Source organism: Pezoporus wallicus, unplaced genomic scaffold, assembly GCF_028554395.1.
Source record: "Pezoporus wallicus isolate ANWC-B61680 ecotype Strahan unplaced genomic scaffold, APGP_CSIRO_Pwel_v1 contig_7985, whole genome shotgun sequence".
In the NCBI taxonomy this organism is placed as follows: Eukaryota; Metazoa; Chordata; class Aves; order Psittaciformes; family Psittacidae; genus Pezoporus; species Pezoporus wallicus.
Genome location: NW_026636538.1, coordinates 2,173,873 through 2,201,827, shown reverse-complemented (window position 1 = coordinate 2,201,827; position 27,955 = coordinate 2,173,873). Strand labels below are relative to the sequence as shown.

The following is a 27,955-nucleotide window of genomic DNA, read 5'->3' as shown; positions in this document are numbered from 1 at the left end:
CTTCAGACTTCTACCTTCCCTGTTACCTGCTGAGCATTTGGCTGCAGTGTCAGCTCCACAGCCAACAGGTGATCCAAAAGAGGTGAGAAGACAGCAAGACCTGTGACATGGAAGCCTATTTACTTCCTCTCTCTGCTTGTACTGTCCTATGGGACTGATTGGTACCAGAAAGGTGCAGGCATGGGGCACCATCCAGACACAGCTCATATCTCTTCTATGAATTACAAGAAGGAAAAACTTATGGGGTGGTTGTGGGTAATGTCCAAAAAACAGCCCCGGTGATGTTCTTCAGCTGGTGCCGCACCTCAGGTAGTCCTTAAAGGCTGGATCTGAACCAGTACACAGCAGCTTGGGGACCACTCTGTGGGTAGGCATGAATGCAAAGGTCACAAGAGCTGCAGAGGCTCTTGCAGTCATGCACGAAGGGTGACTGTACCAGCTGAGCCAGGAACAGCTCACAGGGAGCAGAGAGCAGAGCCAAAGATGCTGTGAAAATAAAATCAGCCCAAAGGCTTGAAAGGAGACAAATTTCTTACAAACTGCACTTTTTTTCTGCAATGCTAAAAAATTGTGCTTGAGAAATCCACCTCTTCTTACAGAGAAATTCACCCAACTTGCTCCTGATCTGGAGAAATGCTTCTGAGCCCAAAGTGAGTCAAACAGATGCGAGTATGTCAGAGCCTGTGAAAAGCTAGAGAATCTTTATGCGAAATGGCAGCCCCACAGAAATATACCCAAGATTGACTTTGAAACTTAGTCACAACAAGTCCGACCTGAACACCAGAAATGGTGTCAAGAGGATGACTTTCATGAAGTTTCGAGGCAGCTCACCCGTTCCACCCCTCACAGTGTCCCTGCTACCTTCCCAAGGGCTGGTAGCTCTGATCCTCCCTGACTGGCTGCTAAAACCTCTGCCTCCACTCCCGGGACGTAGCCCAGCACTTTTGCTTTAGAATTCTGTAGTGCAACAACAATGTAATATTGAAGAGGAGCATGAAATTAAATGTGGTCTCAAACTATGTCTCCCCAGGAGCACTGCACAGGTTCATTATTCATTTTCATATTTAATTAATTCCAAAACTCCATTTGTGGATCCTGTGACGTGCGCTGACCCGGTGCAGCACAGAATCAAGGATTCTCACCACAGGATGGGAAGAGCTTGAAGAACACTCTTCCACTTTCTGTGTGTCTGAACATAACTGTGAGGCACATGCCTGGGTTCCCACGACTCTGCAGCTTGGGCCTGTGATCTGAAGTTAAAGGTCTGTCTTGGTGCTCCTTGGGCTCATTTTTCAGAAGGGATGAGCACCAAACTGAAGTTTCTGGGAGCTGAGCTTTGAAATTATAAGTATTATTTGGTGACGGATAGTGTGAAAAATGAGGCATATCTTAAACTGTGTCCCCCAAGCTTTTTAATTTCTCACCTTAATCTATCTCAGTTTCACCTAATCAAATCTACCTTACCTTAAAAGCTAGCTCAGTTTGCCATCAGCGATGCACATCACTCCCACTGAAGACAGGGTGTTATGCACAGAAACTCATGAGGCATTCCCAGGTGATAGAGATGAGCAGCAATGATAATAAAGAAATGAGAAAATAATTTTGTCTCGGAAGCAGGGTTTGAACAGCATGCAGTAAATTCACAAGTGGAACAGCTGAGGAAAACCAATCTTGCCTCATTGCTCAATAAGTTAGTACTGCACATTGCATACACTGAATGAGGCAATGAAAAAGGAAAAAGCAGAATACATGATCAGGTAATCAGCAGTGTGCAAAAAAGACTGAATTGAAGTGGCGCAGGACTCCCTAATCCTGGTCTTTCCTATCTCTGGCTGATTGACTCTGCAGCCTTAGTATTCTTTGAAAAGAGATTTTGGGTTATAAATGAGTATTTATATTACAGGAATACCCTAATTTTCCCCTTATAAGATAAGGGTGAGATAAGATGCACCACTACATGCACAGCATCCGATCCAGCAAGTTTACAATCTGAAGAGACTAGTATAGAAGGAAGAGGATGTAGGGGAAAAAAATAAGCTTAAATACATATTGTTGTGTGTGAATATATATATGCACATGCACATTCACATACACAAAAGTGCATGTATGTATAGATAGATGTTATATATGTACTCATTTAGATATGTATATGCATGGGCATCTGCAGAATATATATAATTATTTGTGTATATGTCTTGAGTATTTACGGAAGCACTGCCTTTCCCCAGCTGCCTCGTAGCCTTGCTAACATACAGTGGCTGGTTTTCCTGCTGGTGTCATAGCATCAGCGAGCTGCAAGAGGCATATCAAAGACACAGCCTTCCAGATTTTCGGGGAGATGTTCCATATATATGGTCAAGTGGGATGATACTGCAAAAAGTGTATGTGAAAGGAATGGGCAAATTTTCTGAAAGCTTCTAGGAAATTACATTTATAATTAGGTTTGAATGAAAATGTTTTGAAGAAGCATTTCAATGGGAAATGATTTTTATATTTCTTCTACTTACTTGTCTTTTTGTAGAAATCATTCATTTTGATTACTCAGTTTTGAAGGAGAGAGAGCAAACCCTGGTTTTTTGGTTTCCAAAATGATTTGTGTGTGCATCACATGAAAACTCAATGTATGAGTTTTAACATAAAGAAACACTTTTCCACTGTGAGGGTGAACACGCACTGGTGCAGGCTGCCCAGGGAATTTGTAGAGTCTCCACCCTTGGAGACATTCAAAACCTGCCTGGACACAGTCCTGGACAGCTGGCTGTAAATGCCCCTGCTTGAGCAGGCTGGACCAGATAACCTCTAGAAGTCCCTTCCAACCTCAACTACTCTGTGATTCTGTTCATTTGGGCTAAATATAGAATTCTCATGATTTAGATTTCTAATTTATCATTTGCTTTCATCTGCAAATAGCAAAAGTGGTACTCAGTAGTTTTCAGTTATTTTTGAATCATTAAACCCTAAGTGTTTTCCAGTGGAAATACAGATTCATCTAGAGTGAAATGAAACATAATCACAGGAAGTGCAATTTTCTCATTCATGGGTTACTGAAACTCCTCATTCTGGGTCAGAGGACCCCAGAAAGGCTCCAAAGACCCTAGTAATGTAATTTTTATCATTAATAACTATTTATTTTCTTGGAAGGACTGTGAGCTCTGTGAGGCACATTCAAATGGTTACCAGTGAGTAATATTTATAATACGTTCATATTGAGACACATGCACTACTCCCATCCTTTAGGTCCTAATAGAGATGTCCTGTAAACACCTGTGGGCTATTCTTAGGACATGTATTTCCATGTCAGTCTCACACATAGCAGCCCTTGCTTCTAACCTCCATTGTAGTTTATTTCTGGAGTTTTGTTGATTCATTTTTTAAGTGAACAATTATCTATTTCAACCAACCTTACCAAACCCAACATGAGGGTTTACAAGAGCACTGAACGTACCAGGAAACCCACACAAACACTCTTTTGCTTTCTCAAAAGCCTTCTTTTGCTGTGTACAGACTAACAAATCAAAGTGCCTGCAGTGGTGACTAATGCCTCCCTTGAAGAAAAGGACTGGTTTTGTGTGATCTGCTGTACTTAGCAAACCTGCCTTTCTTCATACTCACCAGTGTAAATAAAGACTAATTTAACTGAAATCAGTGGTTATACCAGTGACAAACTGGGGTGTAGTAGGACCTGATTCAAGCCCACAGGGGTGAATATACAGTTGTTGACAAGTGTGCGTATCTCAGGCCAACGCCTCAGCTTTCAAAAAGACTGAGAAGCCTTGAAATTGTGTATTGCATCTGTACCAGCTAAACTCTGGGCTTTGAAATACCCCTTCTCATTCTGACCCAAAAGGGAAGAGAAAAATTACCTTGTCTTTATTTTGTTATTGGTTAGCACTTCTCTACATATTAATAGCACTCAAAGCGCCCACCCTTCCTTCCCAGCCTGCTATGCAGGTATGACTGAAAGAGGAATGATTTTTCAGAGGAGGAAACTGATGGACCTATGTGGGTCCAATGTGGGAGACAGTGCTTTCCAAAACGTGGGGGAAAGACAAGGAAGGGAGGGCTGAGAAGAGGCAATCATTCACATGCCACATGCATCTGCGAGTCTTTGCAAATCTCTTCTTTTTCATTCAACTTTATTTCACAGCTGCATTCAGTTGCTCCAGACTTACATAAGCACAATTGTCAATCAGTGTTACAAATGATCTAGCTCTCAGTCTGCTGTTGTCTGCTCTCACACAGATTTTGTACTAATCCTGATGGCTGAGTCCCATTTTGAGCACCTTGCCTTAAGTCTAAAGTTAAACACAGGGAGTTTTGTCCTATTTCTGATATAAGCTACTTAAAAAACATGTACTTGACTCAGGAAACTTTGACTACTTCATATTTCTTGATAAAGGTGCTTCCAAAAAAGGTGCCTGTATGTGTGGCAGTGTTTGCTAGAGGCACACTGGTAAATGGGTACTCTGTGTCCTTTTGGTTGGCATTAAGATTGTAATGAATCATTGATAAAGCTAATAATGTATTCAGTTTAATCTAATATTACAGCACAGTAGCTGCACCCAGTACTTACAGCACAGGAATATACAAAAGTAATTAATTTTACACTACTGAAGCTACTGCAGTTGAACCTCTCCAGGTTATGAAAGTTTGCCAAAACAAGTGATGAAAATGATCACCATAGACTATGGGGCTGAGCTTTAAACAGCTGGGCCAGACTCAGTGGCACTGTAGCAAAAGAGGGTATAATATACATCTAATGTATCCCAAGCAGCCCATAAAACAGCCATTGACACCTACATATGAAACTGAGCTACATGGGTGCGCATTTCAGGCAGGCATTGCTGCTTCCCAAGTCTTTCATGCAGCATTATGGGTGTTTACTTTACAAGCAGACTCACTTCATTTGCAAAGTAAGAATAGAGAATATGGGCCAAAAGTAATCATAGTGTTCAAGACAGCCCATTTGTTGGTACGTACATTAATACCTTTTTGATGGAGTCTTGCAGTCATGGACCAGATGAAGCGCTGATCCACTCCCTGAAATGGCAAACTAAGCATTTTCTTTTAAATTAACATTTTTCTTACTTAAATCAGAATGCTATATTCCAGCTTACCATACATTTAAGTAGTATCCATAAAGAGACAACTCTCATCAGATATTGTATCCTACCCAGGTGGAAAAATGTAATTGAATGCTGCCTTTTCTGCCTCTTCAGAAACTGTAGCATGAACTACAACAGAAGAAGGAGGGTAGGAAAGGAGAGGACAGGAGACGACAAGGATATGACTGCCTTGAGCTTGTGAGGCCATCAAGCCCAGTCTCCTACCACATGTACTTCTTTTTGGAGATGTTTCCAGCTTAGAGATACACATCACCCCACTGCCAGGCTCACTCTCAGGAGTGAGAGAAAGGAAACATCAGCTCAAGCTCCCAGCCAGCCTCTGAGGGAAACCATCCTCTTCCTACCCAAATGCCTGGCATGTCACATCTCCAGAGGAAAATCAAACAGATGGACTTGACCAAACAGGAGTTTATTGGGCAGGAAAGATGAAGAACAGAAAAAGCTCCCCAAAGACAAGCAGTCAACCCACAGCTTGACTCTTGGGGGAAACCTGTTAGGCTGGATGGCTGCCGTCCCCCACTGCTTCTGGCTGGATAAACAGAGACGTCCGTCTCCTCAGCCCCCTGCAAATTGCTCAGTTTTGACTCCCACTGTTCAAGCATTTGGCAGCAGCAGGGAGAGCAGTGAGTCCCCTGCTGGGGAAGAAGGCCTGCAAACAGCTTCTCACTTTCACTCCTTGTCTGTAATTTCTTTACCTGAAGATTCCAAAAGCAGGCAGTGTTTCTACTCACCCTCGTCATGTAGGGTTGGTTTGCCCTTTGCTATCATAACAAAGGGATGTATTTCACATTAGTTATGACATGGTTGCTGTTCTTCCTCAGGCTACCAGGGCTTGGCCAAGCCAGACATGGTGGGACTGAGCTGGGCATCAGGTCCTAGCAAAGTCAACTGCCCCAGAAACATCTACCAGGCTCATGCATCATGTTTAGTAGCAATGCTAAGGAAGCAGAAGAGTTCAGTGGAAAAAAATAGTCCAAAGGCAGATATAAAATGTTAACAGAGATGGAACACCACCAGGAAACAAGAGTACTCTAGCCAGCTGAAATAACACTGAACATTGGAAAATTGCTATTAATCTAGGAGATAGGCTGTCACAGCTGAAAAACAGGGCTTCGGCACAGTCCTCCCTGGTTTTGCTACCTCTTAGTTCGATCTTTACAGCTAATCTACTTTGCTGTATTTACTTTATGAATCTTGTCCAGCTGGGTCATGGATGAGTTTTACAGAGAAAGTTCACTATGTTGGTCAACACTGGGGTGAATCTTGCCAAAAAAAACAACTCTGCTAGCTGTCTGTTGAGTTTTATAGTGATAGTCACTGCAGACTCTTATTTTGAGCATTCTGCTTTATCACCAGGACCACTTGTTTGAACAGAGAAGATTCTTACAACCACACAACGTGGCTTTTTAGCAGGGAAATTTCTACAGTCACTATTTTATCTCTGAAGTTACCATAACTTTCCATCAGCTACTTCCCTCTCTCTTTAGAGATCTATAATGATAATAACAATAATAACCGATCATAAACAATTATGAAAGGTCCTAGCCAACTCATTTCTATCCATAAAGATAGAACCTGCTTTGACTATTGTCCCTGCTGTCCAGAGTTCCCTTCATGAGTTGAAGTCTCTTCTGTTCCTGTGCTTATTTTCTTGCCATTTGGCCTGGCTTTCTTCAGCTTCTCTTCAGCTTTGTACAGAGAAGATTAAAACAGAAAAAGAAATAATGAAGAAAAAAAGACCCAATTGCTTGAGATGATTTTTCTTCTTGGTGAGAATGTCTGTCTCTTCAGAGAGACCAATTAACATTCTCATCATCTCTCTGGACCTAATCTAAATATGAATAAAATATCAAACCCTTCCTAAAATTGTTCTTTGCTCTTCTTAACACACTCAAATTAACTTTTTGACATGATGCCAGGCAGAACTTCAATACAAAATGCACAATTCCTCCCCCTCCACATTTGCATACCTCAGTGCTGCTCCATGTATCACTAGACACTGCTACTGTAACAGTGGACATGCAGTCTTCCCCAAAAAATCCAATAATGTGTGACAATTCAGAAATGTCCCCAAACTTTGGTGCTTTTGGGTGTCTGAATTATGATACACCATTTATGAACAGACAACAGACTCTGTCTTTAATCTAACCACACCTTTTTATTGGCTTAAAGAAAGAAACTTGTACTGAGCACAGAATATCTCATGGAAAGATGAAGAAACTCTTCTATATAGGAACACTTGCAAGGTTCTTGCTCGTTTTTGGCTAATTATGGTTATTTCCACATATAATTACCCAAATTTCTCTTGCAATCAATGTAATTGTGCTAAGTTGTTTAAAAATCAGCCTCATTAGATTTTGCCTGGTAAAATGTACTGTTTCTCAAAACCTAAATTTTTATCTTATGTTAGCCGCCGACATGCCTTTAAAAGCAAATAGGCTTTCTTTTGTCTTCCTCCTCCCTTTCTTGTGTGCCAGTGTGAGTTTTTTTACATTCATTACAGCTTAGCAATAGTCAGAAAATTGTCTATGCCTCCTGTAAAAAGCTATTATATGCCTCTGCAAGTTATTGTATAGTTCACTTTCATTTACAAAACTGTAAAATGTCTAATCTTTATGGCTGCAGAATTAAAAGAATATTTCAAAATGTGAATATTGAATGTTTAGGCCCTGTCTGACCCCTACATCGCTGTCTGGCTATCCACCTTGCTGCTTTCATTTCCTTTCCAGAAAGTTCCCTTTCTCTATGCAGTCACTTACAAGGAGAAACTATAACTTGACTATGGCTAGAACTGCTTCACAGGACCTGCCATGCTGTTAGCAAGCATTTGGGCTGGCATCATTAGTATATGATGCTCAGAACTAGCAAAAAGTGGGGCTTGTGCTCTGGGGAAGGAAGGGCACTGGGGTGACAGGGAAGAGTGGTGCTCTGCAGCTGCCTGAGATGAGCTGAGAATGGCCACGGCTCTGCTCCAGCGGCACATCAGAAAGACATTGCCCCTTCAGTGATATGTTTAACCCCACTGGCACCCTGTGTGGTGGGAGAGCCAGCTCTGCCAGCTCAGCAGCCCCGAAGTTACACCCAGGAGGTGATAATTGTTGAAAGAGTAGCAATAAGTGCCATGCTGAGTGTGAACATCCACTGATATGCCTCCACAATCCTCTCTCTGAAGGATACTTTTTTGCATCATGTTTTCTTTTGGAATAAAAGCTATTTGCTCATCAGTAGTAGCTACTTGAGACTCTCTTGTGTGTTTTCTTTTAGCTAAAATAAATCTCTTTTAGCCTAAGGACATGCCATGATCACCATTTGTTCTAGAGCATGAAACTGGAGAGGAAGACAGGTACAGAGAGAATATAATTAAACAGAACATTGAATTTAGTATGGGGCAGTGCCTGAGTCATGTGAAAGGCATTGTAGCATAGAATCATAGAATAGTTAGGGTTGGGAAGGACCTTAATATCAGCTAGTTCCAACCCCCAGGGACACCTCACACTAAACCGTATCACCCAAGGCTTCGTCCAACCTGGCCTTGAATGGGATGGAGCATTCACAACTTACCTGGGCAACTTATTCCAGTGCCTCACCACCCTAACAGGAAAGAATTTCTTCTTTATATCCAATCTAAACTTCCCCTGTTTAAGTTTTAACCCATTACCCCTTGTCCTATCACTACAATCTCTAATGAAGAGTCCCTCCCCAGCATCCCTATAGGCCCCCTTCAGATACTGGAAGGCTGCTATGAGGTCTCCACGCAGCCTTCTCTTCTCCAGGCTGAACAGCCCCAACTTCCTCAGCCTATCTTCATATGGGAGGTGCTCCAGTCCCCTGATCATCCTTGTGGCCCTCCTCTGGACTTGTTCCAACAGTTCCATGTCCTTTTTATGTTGAGGACACCAGAACTGCACACAATACTCCAAGTGAGGTCTCACAAGAGCAGAGTAGAGGGGCAGGATCACCTCCTTCTACCTGCTGGTCACGCTCCTTTTGATGCAGCCCAGGATACGGTTGGCTTTCTGGGCTGTGGGCGCACACTGATGCCAGCTCATGTTCATTTTCTCACCAACCAGCACCTCCAAGTCCTTCTCCGCAGGGCTGCTCTGAATCTCTTCTCTGCCCAACCTGTAGCTGTGCCTGGGATTGCTCCAACCCAGATGTAGGACCTTGCACTTGGCATGGTTAAACTTCATGAGGTTGGCATCAGCCCACCTCACAAGCGTGTCAAGGTCCCTCTGGATGGCATTCCTTCCCTCCAGGGTATGAACTGAACCACACAGCTTGGTGTCATCGGCAAACTTGCTGAGGGCGCACTCAATCCCACTGTCCATGTCACCAACAAAGATGTTAAACAAGACCGGTCCTAACACCGATCCCTGAGGGACAGCACTTGTTAGTTGTCTCTAGCCGGACATTGAGGCATTGATAACAAATCTTTGTGTGCGGCCATCCAGCCAGTTCTTTATCCACCGAGTGGTCCATCCATCAAATTGATGTTGCTCCAATTTAGAGACAAGGATGTTGTGTGGGACAGTGTCGAATGCTTTGCACAAGTCCGGGTAGATGACACCAACTGCTCTGCCCCTGTCCATCAGTTCTGTAGCCCCATCATAGAAGGCCACCAAACTGGTCAGGCAGGATTTCCCCTTAGTGAAGCCATGCTGGCTGTCACCAAGCACCTTGTTGTTTTTCATGTGCCTTAGCATGCCTTCCAGGAGAATCTGCTCCAAGATTTTGCCAGGCACAGAGGTGAGACTGACTGGTCTGTAATTCCTCGGGTCATCCATTTTCCCCTTCTTGAAAATGGGGGTTATATTTCCCTTTTTCCAGTCATAGTGAACTCCACTTGACTGCCATGATTTTTCAAATATGATGGCCAGTGGCTTCTCAACTTCATTCGCCAGCTCCTTCAGGACCCGCAGATGGATTTCATTAGGTCCCATGGACTTGTGTACATTCAGGTTTTTAAGATGGTCTTGAACCAGATCCTCTCCTACAGTGGGCCCGAGGTCTTCATTCTCACAGTCCCTGCATCTGCCTTCCAAGACTTGGGTGGTGTGGTCAGAGCATTTGCCAGTGAAGACCGAGGCAAAGAAGTCATTAAGAACCTCAGCCTTCTCCAAATCCAGGGTAGCCAGTTCTCCTGATAGCTTCAGGAGAGGGCCCACGTTGTCCCTAGTCTGTCTCATATTTGCAATGTAACTATAGAATCCCTTCCTGTTATCTTTCACATGCCTAGCCAAGTTTAATTCTAACTGGGCCTTAGCTTTCCTAACCCAGTCCCTAGCTTCCTGGACAACATCCCTGTATTCTTCCCAGGCTGCCTGTCCTTGCTTCCACCTTTTGTAAGCCTCTTTTTTCCTTCGAAGTTTCCTCAGCAGCTCCTAACCCATCCAAGGAGGTCTCCCGGCCCTCCTGCTGCCCTTCCTTCCAGTTGGGATGCAACACTCCTGAGCTTGTAGTAGGTGATCCTTGAATATCAACCAACAGTCTTGGGACCCCCTGCCCTCTAGGGCTATATCCCATGGAACCTTACTAAGCAGGTTCCTGAAGAGGCCGAAGTCTGCTCTCTTGGAGTCCAGGGCAGTGAGCTTGCTGCACGCTCTTCTCACTGTCCTGAGGATCTGAAATGAAAGGGGGTCTCCCCACCTTCAGCGCTTGGAGGTGAGTGGCGTCTCAGGAGGCTGAATTCCAGGCAGCCCCTCAGTGGGTGGTGTGTGGAGCCAGGCTGAGCCCCTCCACTCTCCAGCCTGCAGTGAGGTCCCATGGGTGTGAAGGCAGGATTTGACCCACATCATCTTCTGAAAAAAGAAGTAAGTGACAAACCTAAGCACAGCTACAACTGATTTTTCTCTTACCTGAAGATCTGCTACTTTCAATGCCACCCTCTGATTGTAAAAGAGATGTTAAACTGAGAGTAGATTTTGAGTAGTTATTAGAAATAAATTTGTCACTATGAGGGTGCTGAAGCACTTGGAACAGGTTACCCAGAGAAGTTGTGGCTGTCCCATCCTTGGCAGCACTAAAGGCCAGGTTGGATGGTGCTTGGAGCAACCTGGTCTAGCAGAAGGTGTCCCTGCCCATGGGATGGGGGTGGAACTAGATGATCATTAAGGTCCCTTCCAACCCAAACCATTCTATGACTCTACATTGATCATCTGTAAAAGCTGCAGTGTAAAATACCTCAGTCATGGTTTGAAGCAACCCAGACAGGAGAAGAAAAAAGTTCTTTAAATGAAGATGCATGTATTCTTGTGACATTTCCATACAACTGCAATTTTCAAGGGAGCCCAATGCTCATTACTACACAGGCTGTTCTTCAGAGGCCAAACCTGACCTTTTAGTCAGATAAAATTCCCATTTGGCTGAGCTTATTCATACAGCCTACAATTTTGTTTGAATTCTGCACTGACTGAGAAAATTTTAAACTAGACTGGAGAAGTAATTAGATTAAGAGTAGGGCTATTAAAAAGTCCTGTATTGGCAGAGAAATGGCTCTGCCTCAGGAACTAAGGCTCTTATTGTACATGTAGTTTCCAGGGATCTAGGTTTAGAGGAAAAGTGCTTTATAACAGTGTATTGCAACTGTAGGGAAGAAGATGAGGTTAAAGAATGGCCCCAGAGAGGCTAATCAAACTAGGACTTAATAGGCCACTCAAATATCCAGCTTTTCTGTATGGTAGATCACAGGTCAACAAAAAGACTGTCTTGCAAACTCTATCTCCCCTGCTTTCAGGGTTGTGGAGATCATTTTTTCTCCAGTACACATTCACAATACTCCTGGGGCAGTCATATTCATTACTTCTGTGGAATACCGTTTTCCCCCTGCTTTTATTAGAAACTAGCAGCTGGAAAAGATGCGGAGCCAGCAACATGTGATCAGAAGAGTCTGTGGGGACCCCCAGGCAGCTCTCCATAGATCACAGTTGGAAATTTCTAGACAGGTTGAAAAGAACTGGTCTCACTGTTCCTCTGTGCACCGACACTGTCTAGTTGTGCCAAGAAGGATATTTAGCAGAGTATTATATGGATTATGATTTTTCTGAATTTATCAATAATCTAAAGTCAGGCTCAAAGAGCAGGCAAATGAATGCTCACGGCATGCAGCATTTCCAAAGCTGTATTGAAGTCTTGCCCTTTTGGGTAAGATGTTAGTTAAGCACGATTATTAATTTGAAAACCAAAAAAGGGACAGGAAAAACCTGCAAAACACTAAGGGAAAATAATGTCATTAAATTGGTAGGGACATAAGAGTTGGGGAAGTGACCAAGCTTCAGAGAACTGGGGGTGCATGGCAGGGCTGTGCTCTGTCAAACTGGCCAAGCCAGTTGGAACAGCTTCCTGTATTTCCCAAAGGAAAGAAAATGCCATCAATACTCTCCTCCAAGCATATTTGTGCACATGAAAGAAGGGAAGGAAAGAGTCTTCTTTCCACACAGCTATTTTCAAACTGTCTTTCATTTACCTGGCTCCAAAGAATGGCACTAGGATTAGAGATGTAACTATGATCAGTTTTATTTATCAATCAAACCCTTCTCCCCAGAGTGTATATTCTAATGTGGAGAGATCCTTGAGCAACAGGGATGAAGGAACTTGGAAATGGAAAATGTTCAGAAGGTACATCTAGGTACTTTTATTTAGCAACAGAAGCACTAGTCAGTTTGGATGCCCAAAGATTTGCCTAAGTCCTGTTAAAACATTGCATCTGGTTTTCTTGTTGCTCTGCTACTTCATTCCACACATGGATTATTCTGAATATTTCTTTGACAGTTGGTATAGAAGTACCATATACTCTGCTAGTGTCCATTTCAGTTTCAGGAAACATAATATTTAGATATTATGGATTATTCTTCTTGTAATTAAACTAGCTCAACAAGTTTAATTGCTCAACTTGTTTAACTTGTCAACTTGCTCAACTCCAGTTGTGGTTTAGAATTCCTCTGTTTTCTCCAAAGCAGGACATACTTTAGTGAAGTTCTACTTGTTCTTAATTTTTCATTTTCTATAGGCAACAATCTTTTCTCTAAGTATTTTGCTTAAATTGACTTCTCAACTGAATGCAACATTTTGTCATCATCTTCAGAATTCTGCAATACTGCTGAGATGGCCATAATTGACAGCTTCACTTCTCTTGTTATATATATGTGTCTGTGTGTAAAACAGAACACTATATCTTGCAACAAAAATATTACAGGTTTACCGGCATCATGTCTTCATAGTATGCTAAAATAATCTCCAGCATGCTATATTCAGTGTTTCTATTTATGCATCCTGTATTTTGCTTAGCAGTAAGCACTAAAAGAAAGCAGGCCATCATGTGTTATGAGGATGTTAACACTGAGCTCATCCTAACCTATCAGTATTGAGGTTGATTCTTGTTTTATAGCAACATGTTTAGAATTATTCTTTTCTGGCTTCTGTGCGGGGAACATGGGCTTGGACTCAGAAATGCAATGAGGCTCAAGAGCAGATGCTCCAGAGTAGCATTCTGTCTCCTGCTTTTATACCATTTATCCCATTGAAGCCTCAGCTATAACTGAAGGGAGTTGTAGAAAGCCTCCTCTTGTCAGTTTATTCACTGCTGAACAGCCTACCACTTATCTTCAAGGATGGCTAAGAGCTACAAAGGCAGAACTAATGCCTGTGAGCTGTTGGGTCTGGGTGCCCATGCTAGCTGCATCACACATGCCAGCCCCTTCCTCTCTTCAAGCAGGAGACACAAATGGTCTTTTGGGGAGTCCTACCTTCGATAGTAAGCTTGATAGCTCAGCCTGGACTCTTCAGGAAAAAGGGACTCTGAAAGGGTAAACACAACAGTTCAGTATGGTGAGAAGTACCTGTGATCTTGCACTTTCTCCTTCTATTCATTCTAACTCCCCATTAGTCCTGATATGCTTTAGTACCAAACAGGGTACTCTCAATGGCTTTTACTTGGCTATAGTGTCCTTTACATGCCTCTGGTATTGCACAAGCACTACATCAAGATTTCATGTGTAATAAAAAGGAATAAAAGCCACCAAATTGTTTGCTCACATCCTTCCATAGCAACAACAACAAAAAAAAAAAGAAATCCTTGAAGATTGCCTCATTGCCTCCCTCCAGTTGCCCGTTGTGATGTGGCTGACAAAATCCTCCAGCTGTGGAAAAATTGGTTTAAGGGTCTTAGAAATGGGATAAGAGTTTGTTTGCAAATTAAACTATGTAAGCTATCATCACTGACTAATTACAGCACTTTGCTTTTAAGTACGAGCATTTATTATACCAAATAACTCTGCAAGAATCACTATCTAGATTTTTAGTAATGCTGTGGAAGAAGGAAGAAAGGAACATTTGATATCTTCTGCCATTTGACTAATTTGAGGGCAGAATTCATCTTACCTAACCGTAACTGTTCAAGTGGTAAGCATGAATCTAAGATCATAATCTGTGCTTTCTCTATGCTGGAAGAAGAGAGACAGACAGAGCCAGAAGGTGTTTCATAGACAACTAGTTTACATGAGGTTATAGTATGTCATGGGAAAATGGCATGACTTACATATATGATAAAATGTTTACATTAGCCTATGACTTCAGTGTCAGAATATAAACTAAGTATCTCCAGCCTTCAGAACAGCAGGGTATATCCTTCATATCCTAATTTCAGGTGCTCAGGCTCCAAGTGTTTTTTCTTATCATGATAAGTAAAAAAAAAGTTAATAAAACTAAACCCATAGTCTTTCTGCGTTCCTATTATCAGATGACAGGAACACAGTTTGTGAGTTGGAGATATTTTTCCCTTTTTGTCAACAAAACTAAAATAAGCAAGCATCCTTCCATGCTTTGACAACTACCTTAACCTCACTTTTAGGGTGGAAAGGTGTTTCACTGGTGTAAATTACAACCTAGTAAAATGCCAGTGGTGACACTGGACTCTAACTTCTAGCAGCACACAGAAAGAAACTGCAAACTGGAAAGTGATCACTTCAGAGCAATAGGAAGTTACAAAGCAATGAAAAGATTCACTCCCAATAAATGCAAAATCCTGCAAAACGGAAAAACAAAAAAAATGCAAAAAGAAAATAGGAAATGGCAAAGAGCCTAAAGATTTCATAAAAGTTTATTGTCATTTCTTAGGCAGTGACGTTTTTTCATGTAACCAAGCAATACAGCTGTCACAAGGGAGGTAGGGAATCAAAAGCAGGAGTGTGTCATGAAATCTCTGCTGTTAAGCTGTAATTCAGCACTACAAACGGGATGGCAAACATTGATGGCATTGGACTGTCATTATGACTAAAGTAATTGCTTCATTGAGCCCTGTCTCTAGCAATGGACACTATCAAAGGCTCCAGAGGAACTGTTCTACTATGAAGACTGAATGCACGTGTGGAGGGGCAAATTCTTTCCTGGTTGGTGGTTAGTAGATTGCATGGCCCAGATCTGACAGCTAAATACATCATGAACTGGGGTGACCTAAAGCTTAAAACACACACTCCTGGCATTGCAGAAAGACCCCCATATGAGCAAAGATTTGTGTTTCCAGTTACTGTTCCAGGAGATAAATTTGTACCAAATCCCATAATCTTTGCTTTGTTCTAACTCATCATTCCCTACTGAAGTGAAGGAGAAAACAATCATGCATCAATGGCAAGACTAGGTTATCAAGATCTCAACTGACTCAGTTACTTCAGCATTAATGCTGCAACAGCACAGCACTTCTCTGCTTGGAAGGCTGGTGAGCTGTTGTTCATCACTGGGCTCTGTGCTCTGTGGTTGCACGGCTGGCTGAACCCATGTAGAGCTAGCCCAAATGCATCCTCATCCCCCGCATTATAGATAAACCCACAACAATGTCCGAGAGTCTGCTTGCTGAGCAGTATGGCTGCCCTTTTGTTGCTTCAAATAGAAACCTGGACTATCTCAGTGGTTAAATTTAATCAAAACTTGAAACAAAACAAAAAATTGAACAAGTTTCAGTGTCAAGTGTCAGTTCTAAACCTTTAGAAATAAATATGGTGCATGAACACCTTCCAGAAAACAATGAGTAGCACTGCAGACCTTCCAGAAAGCGACAGGTAGAACTGCAGTCTCCAGAGAGGACCCACTTCTGCAGGTCTTATGGTAGACTGCATCTGCAGTGAGTATAGGATTAGGAATGGAATCTGGAGGAGAAAATGATCTCCCAGAAGGCAGGTGAAACTCTAATCCTTCCTTCTCATCATCCAGACTTTGTGACTCATTACCCTTGGGTGAGAGGAAATCTCTGTCCCTGTATCTTGGCCAGACCTGAGTGCAGGGGGTGAAGAGGGGCAGAGTGAATGAAGTCTTAGGTGTCATGTTTAGCTGATCTAATGCAAAAATAGAAAGGAATCAGGGGGAAAGAAACCCTGTGAAGACAGGCCAAGGGTAAAAAAAGGGAAGCAACACCAACACACAGAGCACTTTCTGCAGGACCGGAGGCAGACACAACTCCTCAAAGAAGCCAAATCCACTGATTCCTGCCTTGATTACTTCAGGACAGTAGACAAATTCTAGCATGAAAGAAAGAAAGAGGCTAACTCAAGACATCTGGTTCTAGAAATTAACAACTGCAGCCTTAAAAACATATGTTAAATATGCTTTAAATCAATTCAGTTTTCTTTCTGAGGACAGGCAAAGTCGGCACACCAACCAAGAGCTGTATCACTCATTTGTAGCATGGCAGAGGTGGCAGAGGTGAAGCCAGGTGGAGGGTCAGCTCCTGGGGACTTTGTTAGACAGCAGGGGGAAGAAAACACAGCACAGCATTTTCCTCACTTTGCCAGGAATGCAACTGCACATAAAATGCGCAAACTGCATATGTTTTCTAGTCCTATAGTTTTAAGCATGATAAATAGACTGAACTGAACAAGACTCTGTAAGATGTGGTTCAGAGGATTATCCCATAGCTGATCTAGAAGGTCGTTAGCATGGAAGCTGTTATGGATGAAGACCCACTGCCCATTCTTAACAACACACAGCTCGTCTTCTCCCAGTTACCATGGTCTGTAGCCAATCTGATATATGCCCAGGAATGTTCTGCCAACTATGTAGTTACGTGGCTAATGGATGACAAAAGAAATAGGCCTTTTCAATGAACCCAGTAGGATTCACTTCTTGTCTTTCATGGGTCCAGAACCCATGTGTTCTTCCTCTGAGTAAAGGTGGCTGGCTCATCCCCATGCAGGCAAGAAACTGAGCTGTCAAAGGCTTCAAGAATGCAGAGAAGCTAGAAAGTAGACAAAAGTAATTCAAATTCTGTAACAAATATTAATAGTTTTAAAAAAGCTATTTAAAATACCCTTTCACCATGAAGTAAGTTGGTCTTTAAGCAAACTAAAAGAAAGGACTCCCACAATGCTCCTGTGGACTTCTCACCCCTCACAAGCCCTCTCAGTGTGCAGGCTGACTGCTATGGACCTAAAAGGATGAAGCCTGTGGGAAGCGGTCTCTTCATCTCCCTTCAGGCTTGGAGCTCACAGTGGCAGCCCTTGAAGTCTCAGAACAAACGCTTCATGGTTCCTTTGCCAGCTCAGCTGCCTTTCATACACAGGAGAAAAGATTACCATAACGGCTGGATTTGCAGCTGATGGCAATGCTGCTGGAGATAGCTCTGTTGCCACTCCTTTGTTGTAATGCTCTCCAGGCCCCACTGGAACATGGCTCTTGAAGATAGGTGCACCCTCTGCAGCCTTGTGTATGGATGCAGAGGCTTGGCTCAACCCTTTGCAATCTGCATCCTCAAAGTGCTATTTGGAGTAGTTCTCCAAAGCTAACAGAGTATCTGGAAGTATCTGGAAGAGGTATCAGGAAGTGGGGCTCAGCCCTAGACAATGCACATTTCTGTGAGCACTAGCTTAGACTGCAAAATGAAGAAGCTTAATACACAAAGCTAATCTGTACCAAATGTTTGGAGCATTATGTCAGTGGTCTTCATTGATATTTCTCCTTCTCTGTAGCATGGTCTGAGTGGTGACTAGAGTGAAAACCTTTGGCTGCTTCAAATACTTCCCTTGCATGTGGAAAAGACATTTGAGACCAGTAGCTATCTTCCAGTCACGCCAAACTAGGCCTGTTCTGGTATGCTGCCTACCATGAATCAAAACTATTTAGAGCTCTCTGTCACAGGTTTAACTATATACCATTCCTGCATAATCTCACAGCGCTGCAGTCACTGCCCTCTCTCTGTGCAATGACTGCCCCAAAAGGGTCTTGAAGTCTTGGGAGCTGTTGGAGGGATTATTGGAGTTGGATGCTCCTGACCCGGGGAAATTTCTGTAACTACCTTACATCTGGAGTCAGCTTCATGCAAGGAAGTAAGAGGTTCCCACTTTACTCTGGAGGCAGTCTGGGGGGGGCCTGCTCCTGGCTAACCTGAGGAAGGAGAGACAACAGAGGAGACTTCTGGGCAAGAGGCAAAAGCCACAATTGCTGCCTCATGAGGGTCACGCTGAGCGCAACCACAATAAAGAGCAAACCTGCCAGAGATGTTGGCAGGAAGGCAGGCATGGTCACAAGTGCAGTGCTTGTGGTGAAACTGGCACCCTGGTGGCGGCCTCAGGGCGTAGAGAAGAGCAGCTGTACACAGGCATGTACAATTCACCTGCTGGTGCTGGGGAGGACCAGGCTACCTCAGTGTCCTGCTCGCATCCTCCACCCTTGGACAGCAGCTGGGGCTGCAGGATGCTTTATTGCAAGCAGGAATTGCCAGCCAATCTGGCAGAGCAGTGTCTGCAGCTCCCATGTAGAGCAGGCAACTCTCCCCATGAATGGCCTATCTACCCTGCTGAGGCCAGGAAGGGTGATGCTGTTCTGGAAAGCTCTCCCTGTACAGAGGTCCTGTGTCCTACTGCTGCTTGTCTTTTGGCTCTCACAGCCTCAGCCACTGTATCAGAACCACGTACCCTCTAAACTGGGACTAAAGGCAACCACTCCTCACTGCCCCCCACCTCTGCTCTTTTCCACCACCAATGTGGCTGCACACATCAGTGCTCCTGACAGAGCCCTGCCTGTGCAAGCACCTCTTGAAGTCAGCAATGGCCAAAGCCATGTGCAGTCTCTCCATTAAGACTGTGCTGGGACCCTGAGGGCACCCACAGTCCTGACTGTCCCCTCCCCAGGGACCCCACTACAGCCCCCTGGGGCCATTAGCCCCTGCCCCAGTGACACTGCAGCAGGGCCACAGCGCTGCCCTCCCCATCCATGGGTCCCACTGAGCCAGGCCCAGCTGTGGGCTCACATCCCAGCCTGGCCTCAGCCTGTCCCCAGGGAGGTGCCTGATGTCCAGGACTGGGGCTGTCCCTGTCCCCCCCAGCTGGCCTGGCTTAGGGCAGTGTGTCACCATGAAAATATGGAGGCAAAGACAAACCTTTGAGTAACTGTGACTCAAAGGACAGCTAAATCTGATTAGCTCCTCAGGGAAGGGCAAGTCTAGATGTCCTCTGGCTCTGCCGAAGATGGACTGTAGATGAACTACCTGAAGGTCCCTCTGACTGAATTGAGACCAGCTTTAGAAAAAGTACAGGCCTTTCCTGAGCAGGGTTATTTCCACCATGATTTGAATCTCTTCACATTTATTGATGCTGATGAAAAAGTTATTTAGAAAACCCTCAAGCACTTTTACCTTTATGCAGTGTTTCCTCCTAACCCACTGTTTTCACACTTAGAACAGCAAAAACATTCTTGCTCAAGCTTTGCAGAAACTATTTCACCTTTGGGCAGAGCCTAAGCACACAAAGTCTCAACCCAGAAAACCAGAAGTTTCAGGCTTTTCTGAGTAACAGAGGAGGAAGGCCCAGGGGACTAGAATTGAAAGAGTGTTGTGCAACAGAAATGATAGTCTGCTGCTTTTCACTATGTAACTCTTACTTGCTTTTCATTAATTTTTCTAACAAATTAAAGCTACCTAAGGATACAGACAGTTATAGCAACTGACCTTTAAAAAGGGCTATCTCTAAAAAATTACATAGGTATCACGCATGCATCTTGCAGCTCCTCACAGTTAGGCATCTGACTTCCAGAATAGTTTCCAGAGTTTAAATATTACATCCAGGAGTGGGGTTTTAGGTGTTAGAGAACTATTAAGCTCATAAACCAGAAACCAGTCTTTTACAGCCTTCTGGAGCCTTCTAAGGCTAACAACTGATACGTGTTTAGGAGCAACTTCCGGTATTCAGGCATCCAGATTTCTCTCTTCTCTCTCTTTGGGGCTGTCAATAAACCTATTTAATTGATTCAAACAGATTTCTTTCTTGCAATAGACATGTTTTGGTTGTAGATATCCTAAATTTTCTACCCTTGCTTTTTCTTTATTGACCATGACAGGAACTGATTGGATGAGATGATGTAACTGTAAGATATCTGAGAAGTTTGAAATGGCTATAGAAGCCTTCATCTTTAATGTTTTATGACATGCTGATATTTTGGAAAGTTCTCAGCCTGCACATTGCTTACTGGTATCTTACCACTTTCTAACTTGGATCAGTGAGGTTGCATATACATCAGATAGCTCTATTTGACTTATTACCCTAGGTTTGTCATCATGGTACCCTCTATTTGAATATACTTTCATTTTATCTTCAGGATATGATTCTATGATTCTATGATTCTATTCTAATGATGCCTTTTGAGAAAATCCTAACCTAGATTTCTTACAAAGTATGCATGTTTTAGTCTACTGTGCTCAATACAATCAATGACAATCAGTGTATGGCAATCTTTCACAGAGGGTAAACAAGAAGCCTGACAGAATTCAACACTTATTACTGTTTATGCAATTTGTATCTTAGGCTATACTAATATGTAACAAGACATTTATCAGTTACGTACTGGTATTCGTCAGTATTGTCATTTTTTGCATGCCTGGTTGAAAGATATGTTTATCTATCAATGGATATTGTAGACATTTTAGTTCATCAAAGGCTTTTCTCCTTCCTTCTTTAGTTGCAAGTCAGAATGCATTTTTATATTATATTTTCTCCAGTGGCAAAATTGATCTAGACAGTTCTTTTCCTTCCCTATGCCACTTGTTCCTGCTGCCACATCAATCTTCTTCTATGCTTTTTGTGCAAATGCAGCCATCTGTGGGGCAACACTGTAAGACAGATTGCTAAAATCAGGGGTGCTAAAAATAAACTCTCCAGAAAAAAAAAATAAATTGGCAAGACAGTTGAGCTGGAAAATGTAGGAGAGCGGTGAATCCCCAAACAAAGGGTGTTCTTCAGAACAAGATGAACGAAAGGTCAGGGACACAAATGTGTGTGTCAAAAGGGGAAAGGTTGAGGAAGTCTCTTTTTCCCTTAAAAATGATGGACTGGAGACCAGATGATGGCATAGGCTGCAGGAAATACACAATTATCTATAGAAAAAAGACTGACAATTTTACGTTGAAGATGATGGTTGAATATTCAGATAAAGATTTCTAAGAGTTATTCAGATGTGGGATCAGAGACATGGAAATATTTACCCATCATATTTGATACTCTTCCAACATAAGTTTAAAGAAAAGACCATACACACATGAAATTCTCACCCAAGGCAATGGATTTTACAGTGCCTTTTCATATGAGATAGCAGTGTTTCATCTGTAAGTACTGAAACTATACAGAGGCCAGCGCTCTATATGAGCAGAGATTGAGAGAGGTTATACTAAATTAAGATAAGGTTGTCCATATCATGCACTTTCAACATTCTCTACCACTAAGAAAAAAAGCACTTTTTTCTCAGCCCTGTGTGCTCACTTCTCTTAATGATACAATTTTTGCCTTCCATGTTTGACCATGTGCTGTGCGCACTTATGCCTCCTTAGAACTACCAATGATTTGCTTGAAAGGCAGTATTTTTGTATTCTGATACAATATTTTGAACTTCTGTGCCAGCAGCTGAATTAAATACCAGAACGTTTTAATTCTAGATGTTCTCCAGCAAGTGTTTTGGAAAGACAGGCTTGTTTGCTTTCATAAATCTTGTATGCTTCACAAAATGCAGTGTGCGTGTTAAAGGGTTTGAGCAGCCTCAACTTTTCTTTAATACCTATCCTCTTCTAGGATAATAAGCAAGCAAGCAAGCAAGCAAGCAAACTTATCTTCCCTACATATCATAACAAACCACTGTCAGGTTTTGCGTACAGCTTTGTGCAGGAAAGATTCTCTTTCCTCCCTGTGCTTTCTGTGTTTTGTTAATTGACTGTTTTGAATGCTTCTGATGAAAAGCACCTACTTGGCTGCAGGCTCTCTGCAGCAGAGCTCTCAGGAGGGCGGCTGCTTGGGGGTTTGCTTTGTCCCTCATTGACCACCACAGTGTCTGTTCAATCTCCTGGTGCCGAATTTTAAAACCCTGGACTTCTAGCATTAGCCAAGAGACTTCAGGGTATTTGTGCTGATTTGCTGAATCCCTTTGGTCATTTAGAAAGTAATACATTACTGCATTGCTTTGCATTCCTTGTTGCTGGCCTTTGTTTTATTGGTGGTTGCATTACATTTGAACTGGTAAAATGGTTAGCTGTTCCTGTTCCAGTCCAAACATGTTCACTGTCCTATTGTGCTATTCTACACACTAATCTTGCTGTTCCCCCCTTCATCTTTCCATCATTTACCTCCACTCTTGCCTTTCCTTTTTCTCCTCTCATTTTATGAACTTCAGTTCTCCAGTTCCAGTTCTCTGTACCAAATCCCATACGTAAGAAAGTGGCCAGTCACCCTGTGTAAACACTATATTCTTCTGCGTTATCTTATCTATCTGAATACAATGGCACCATTTACATGCCTTGAATTACATGTACATGTTTGCAGTACTGCAGTCTAAGTAACTGACCTAGCTACCGCCTTTTAGGAGCCTAACTAACTCACCTAGCTACTGCTTTTTAGAAGTAAAGGAACTGCTGTGGTTTGTATACAGCATACCAAAATTCCAGTGTAATCTCATTGCTGTTACCCTCATTTTCCACTTCCCCACCCCGTTTGTTGTAATCGCCTATTCTGTCATTTCAGATTAAGTATCTCACCAGGAATGACTTGTATTCACTCCTAATTTGATGTGCTGGAAGTAGTCCTATTGACTTAAATGGAACTATGCACACAAATAAAGGTAGGTATACATACAAGCCTTTATCAGACTGTACACCGCAAATCACGCAGGAAAAGCACAGTACATTTTATTCATTTTACAATATTTGCACATGGTAAATGCCGGCTGGGTAATCAATAACTTTTTCCAGAGTGAGCTTTCAGGTTTCATACCAGCTTAACAGAGGCACCACAGGATAAACCCCAGTTCCAGAGAATTCAGAGATGACATGAGACAGTATGAATGATTAACTATAGAAGAAAAACAAAACAAAACAAAACAAACCCGCACGATTTTAAACCAACGTGGTATTTTTGTGTGCAACAAGTTCTTACGATGTGCCAGAGGACAGGGAACAGGGGTTCGGAGCTCATCCAGAAGCACAGGTCAGGAGCAGACAGACTGTGGGAGAGGGCAGCAGCTGAAACAGGGAATCCCGTGGAAGGCCGTGTGAAGGTCGGTATTGAAAACAGACGTAAAACCGAGAGGTGGGGACGGGTGAGCTACACAGCCCGGCCCGGGGCCGACCGGGACCACAGCGGGTGGCCGGTGCCCGGGGCTGGCTGCAGCTCACCACGGAGCGCAGGGACATGCCACGGCAGGGAAGCTGGGGGCTGCTGGGCGAAATTCGTTCCAAATGTCAAAAAGGGTGGTGAAAAGGAAGATCCGCCTGTATTTTACAGCACGGAGTAGGCGCGTTGCCGCTTCGGCGAGTGAATCGGCGTCATAACCTTATCGACACGCCTCGACAGGTCACTCCTCTCCGTGCGCTTTCACATTTTAACCGGAACGGAGCCCACGGAACAGTCAATAATTACTCCGCATTGCCGCTTCTGTGGGCAGCGCTGCGGAGTCCGCACTCACCGGCCCAGCGACCTGAGCGCCACCGGGGAGCGGACACCGCACCCGCCGGTCATGGCCGGGCAGAGCCACACCGAGCCCGAGCGCGGCGGGTAGCAGAAAGACGGGCACGCACCGCCGGTCCCCAGCGCCACGAGGGGATCGCCCCGCCCGCAACGGCCGCCGGGAGAGGGCGAGGGGGCGGCACCGCCGTGCGCGTGAGCTCAGCGCGTCGCGGAAACCACCCACGCGGGCAGCACCTCCCCTCTGCGGGCAGCACCGCCCCTGTCCCGCCCCGCCCGCGCAGCACCGCCCCCCTCCGCGCCTCACACACACACACACACACACACACACACACACACACACACACACACACACACACACAGACGCGCATACACACACACAGGAGCTTCCTGCGCGGGGCCGGGCCCGGGCGGGCGGAGCGGCGTCGCTTCCTCCCGCCGACTCGCAGGTACCGGGGGTGAGCCCGCGACGGGGCAGCGGGTGCGGAGGGGTTCGGCTGTGGCGCAGGGCGTCCCCCGCCTCGGGCCTCAGCCGGCGGCCGGCAGCCGCCGCCCTGAGCGTGGCGGAGGGTGAGGGGTGGAGCGGAGCCGTTGAGCCGGAGCCGCCTCTGGGCGGGGGCCCGAGCTCGGGTGGGAGAGGGCGCGGGTTGGTCTCAGCCGCGTCCGGGGGAGCCGCGGCCTGGGGGTGTCCCGAGGCCCGGGAGGAAGCTGGCGGCGTCCGCCGCTGCTCCTCACATTGCTGGAGGGTGAAGTCATCGCGCCCATTGTCTCCCCTCGGTTCCCCCCGGGCGGAGCGAGGGGGCCGTCCCGCCCCGAGCCTTGGCGGAGGAGGGGGGCACGGCAGGCCCGGGGGGCTGGCGAAGTGGGGGAGCTGCTGGGTGGGTTTCGTCTGGCCTTGGAAAGGCGGGTGGGGGTTTGTCGGGGGGAGCTGTTTGCCGCCCGGGTGGGCCGCGGCGCCGCGGGGGGCCCTTCGGCGGGCGCCTCCCTCCTGCCGCCCGGCAGCGGCCCTGGGAAGTCTCGCACTTGAACTTGCAGGGCACAGGGAGAGCAGTGCTTGCCACTCCCGAGCCTTCGGCGCAGAGCGGGTCAGGGTTCGCCCGCTCGCCTCTGAGAGTTTCTAGTTCGTTTATTTCTCTGCTCTGCCGTCCATCTAGGGTCTGGTGAACCGGGGGAAGTGGAGGCGTTTCGAGTGGCCGCGGATATTGAATCTCGGCTGTAAAGGCGCTGGGGACACAAGCAGTTGCGGTAGCCAGCGTCTTGCTGAGTGTTTTCCTTGCCCAGGTCCTTCTGCGGAGCTGGGAGTTTTCCACCTAGCAGTGGACTGTTGCAGGCGCAGCTTGGAGGGATAGGGGAAAAAGGGGTAACAAACAGTTTGAAATCCAGCGTGTGTGTACGTGAGCTGAGGAGGTGATGGTTGGCAAAAGGGAAGTGTCCTTCTGCCTCTCCCCTTCTGCTCCAGTGCTCCCTGACAGAAGGAAATGGGGCTTTGCCAGAGGGATAGTAGTGGAGCAGTTATGGGGATGTGCCAAAGGGACAGCAGTAGAATGCAGTTACTGCTGAGCACAGAAATCAAAATTTGAAGCCTGCATGCCCTTGTGGTTGCTTACTGGAAATGTGCCTGTGTTTCTCTGTGAGGAGCACGACAAATCTTGTTTCTGTTAAAATACCGTAGTTGGCACCGGTATTGATTAGTGTTTTATCTCAATTGCCATCAAGGACAGCGTTATTTATAAAAAGCAAAAGGCAGTTTGGGAGGTGTCTCGCACTGTAGACAAAGCTACTGATGATTTAAAAAAATATTTTTTTCTTTTTTTCTTTCAAACTGTTGGTGGAGGGTTTTTTTGTGTGTGTGTATTTTTGGTTTGTTTTTTTTTCCCAGCTGAAGAACCACGTTTCAGTATCTGATGAAATATTATTTACCAAGTTCATTGGAAAAGAAGGTTTTCAGTTTAATACCTAAATTAAACTGAAGTATAAATTCTGAATTGCCTACCTAACAGAATTCACTTGCATGCTTAGAAATGACGGCAGTGTAACATTACTTAAGTTTCCAAAATCTTGCCATTGTTGCCTATAAACGTTTGAATGGTTGCAGTTTAAGCTTTCTGAGAGCTGAGAGAGCACTTTTTTAAATTGTATGTGAAGGAGGCCTTTTTGGATCAGAAAATGAAAGTTTCACTTTTGCATAATGGCAGTAATACAACTCTTAAAAATGAATCCACTAAAAGGCTTCCACACACAACTCTATATCCGTATTTCTTGAAGTGTGCCAGAGTTTCAACTGTTTTACACAATAAAGTGCTGAATTCTAGCTGTTGTCAGCTGTTTTTAAGTTCGAGGACATCAGATCATCTTTTCTAAAAGAGGGAGTTGAAGTGTGTATGTGGTTTTCTTTTCTCCCCCTTTCCTTAAAATCTGTCAGACAAATGACATTTCTTACACAGAGCAATCATCAGATTTTGATTAATTATGCTTGCTGAGCCTCAGGAGGAAGATGCTTGACAGATGTATTTGTTTACCTTTGTAGTGTGTACAAATCCTGGTCTCTCCATTAGTAAATGAATCATTAACACTCCCTCAGCTATGGGATTCACAGCCAGCATTAATATATGCATTAGGAAAACTTGCTTTATGTGAACATTATCAACATGTGAAAGAACACAAGCCCTTGAATTCTTTTGGCAGTTGGGTAGAGCCTTTTGTGGTGGAAAATGAATATACCTTTTTTTTTTCTTTTTCCTTTTATTAGTTACCAGCATTTAGGTGCTACTCTCCCTGACAAAAACTAAAGACTGATTTTGTTCAGTGGGCAGGGGATTCTCCCTAACCAGTCCAGGGTTTGTTTTTTCCTGTTTGCTTGGGCTTTTTTGATCCTTATTTAGTCATGCTGCAGTATTTCTCACAAAGATTCCCCCTCCACACACTTCTTTCCAGGGAAACAAAGTAGGATGCCTACGTTTTTTTTCACTGGACTTCTGAATCCCAGTTTGGAGGTGCTAAGAAAGAATTTTGAATGCTGAAATACAACTGTATTCACTGTGAGGTCAGTTTATTCTGGCCCATGGTCAGACATCATAGTTAGTGTTGTGATTTGTTTTCTGAATTGTATGTAAATACCACATACCAGCCTAGTAGAATAAATTATACCACCTGACTTAACTGAGTTGATGGATACATGTTTAGGCTTTACTCTTTTTAAAGTGATTCTGACTTGCAGCTGAGTTGCGACTCAGTCTGATTTTTTGCTTAAGATGAGAAAAGATTCTTTGAAGGACTAGTAATAATATTCTAACACTGGCTTATCCATAAAGAAGTTGATTTCAGATGTTTCTCTTTTTGCATTTGTCTTAGCTCTAAGTTTCCATTGTCCCTTCTGTGTTAACTGTTGGAAGATGTGTAGCTGAAGGAATCGGTGTCCGAAACACAGCTTCAAGATACTGAGAATGGTGTTGGATCTCCCATTGCTGAAAGCACCTGGAGGTAGACTTCCACCAAGAAGGTAAAATGTTACATTCATCTTTAGAGAACTGGTTGCTGTAAGTAGTGTTGCAGTGTATGATCCCACTCCATAGGAAGAATGTGGAAGAGGGTGCATTAGTACCTCAAAACCGTTTTTTGTTTTTAAATTGAGTGTTCCTATTTTTTTCACAAGAGGAGACTTCCTTTTATTTCTGAGTTTCTGAAGTGGAAGTTTTAACTGTGATTTAGTCTGATAGTTCATTTCTGGTAGTTTGTCTTTTAAATCTTCCGTGAAATATTTAAAGAAAAATCGAAACCTTTTTGTGTTGTATATAGATTAGTTTTCAGACGTGGTGTGATCTGCTTCAACTCAGAAATAAATAAAAATCCAGGTAAACAACTGTGAGTTTGAACTAAAGAGTAGAATTTAGAGTAGAATTTCAGTCTTCCCTA

General features: G+C 44.0%; 1 protein-coding gene and 1 long non-coding RNA gene across 3 annotated transcripts in view; one reads left to right on the top strand and one right to left on the bottom strand.

Annotated features, from left to right (window-relative positions):
* Positions 1 to 23,201: 23,201 nt before the first annotated feature.
* LOC130594575 (uncharacterized) lies at positions 23,202 to 24,138 on the bottom strand. Its single transcript, XR_008971119.1, has 2 exons — positions 24,045 to 24,138; positions 23,202 to 23,431 (listed from the first exon to the last, which is right to left on the bottom strand). It is a non-coding gene; the product is annotated as an uncharacterized LOC130594575 (long non-coding RNA).
* Positions 24,139 to 24,401: 263 nt separating this feature from the next.
* The window catches only part of RNF19A (ring finger protein 19A, RBR E3 ubiquitin protein ligase), a 60,523-nt gene continuing 56,969 nt past the window's right edge, over positions 24,402 to 27,955 (top strand). The window contains exons 1-2 of one of the 2 annotated variants that reach the window (XM_057400554.1): positions 24,402 to 24,492; positions 27,395 to 27,542. The gene's annotated coding sequence lies outside the window, so the exon portion shown is untranslated. Of the gene's footprint in view, positions 24,493 to 24,657; positions 24,922 to 27,394; positions 27,543 to 27,955 lie in introns of those variants that run through there. The other variant, XM_057400553.1, reaches the window with a different exon arrangement.